This window comes from Penaeus monodon, chromosome 21, assembly GCF_015228065.2.
Source record: "Penaeus monodon isolate SGIC_2016 chromosome 21, NSTDA_Pmon_1, whole genome shotgun sequence".
In the NCBI taxonomy this organism is placed as follows: domain Eukaryota; kingdom Metazoa; phylum Arthropoda; class Malacostraca; order Decapoda; family Penaeidae; genus Penaeus; species Penaeus monodon.
In genome coordinates this window covers 1,721,587-1,722,022 of record NC_051406.1, presented here as the reverse complement: position 1 = coordinate 1,722,022, position 436 = coordinate 1,721,587, and the positions used below count along the sequence as shown (strand labels likewise).

The 436-nt window shown below is 46.8% G+C and overlaps 1 protein-coding gene across 1 annotated transcript in view; it reads left to right on the top strand.

Annotated features, from left to right (window-relative positions):
* LOC119586099 (KH domain-containing, RNA-binding, signal transduction-associated protein 2-like) overlaps nucleotides 1-436 on the top strand; it is a gene marked incomplete at its 5' end in the record, with an annotated part of 32,425 nt that overhangs the window by 1,006 nt on the left and 30,983 nt on the right.

The following is a 436-nucleotide window of genomic DNA, read 5'->3' as shown; positions in this document are numbered from 1 at the left end:
TCCAATAAAAAGAGACCTAGCCTTTGATTAAAGGGATAATAACCACATAAAAAAATCAGTCTTATATAAACAACTCAAAAAAAAAAACGAAACCTCAAAAAACAGTATCAAAAACAAGAAAACTTTTAACGAGAAAGCCACCAAAAGGAAGACAGAGAGAATATCAAGCGCCGACTCACAAACCCTGGAGGCAAAATAATAATTTCGTCCCTCCAGCTGTCCAGGGGAAGGGGAAGGGGAAGGGAAAGGGGCTCCAGAAGGTCGGAAATCCCACGAGAGCGGAACAGGCTCGACGACCTTCCGGCGTGGCTCTCAGGTGGCACTGTATTGGCACTGGGATGAAGAGGAGGCATCTGACATGTCTCTCTAACGATCGCTCATTATGGGAGGTTATATGGCTGACCTCCCGTTTCGCCCTCGCCAGGGGTGCCGGATT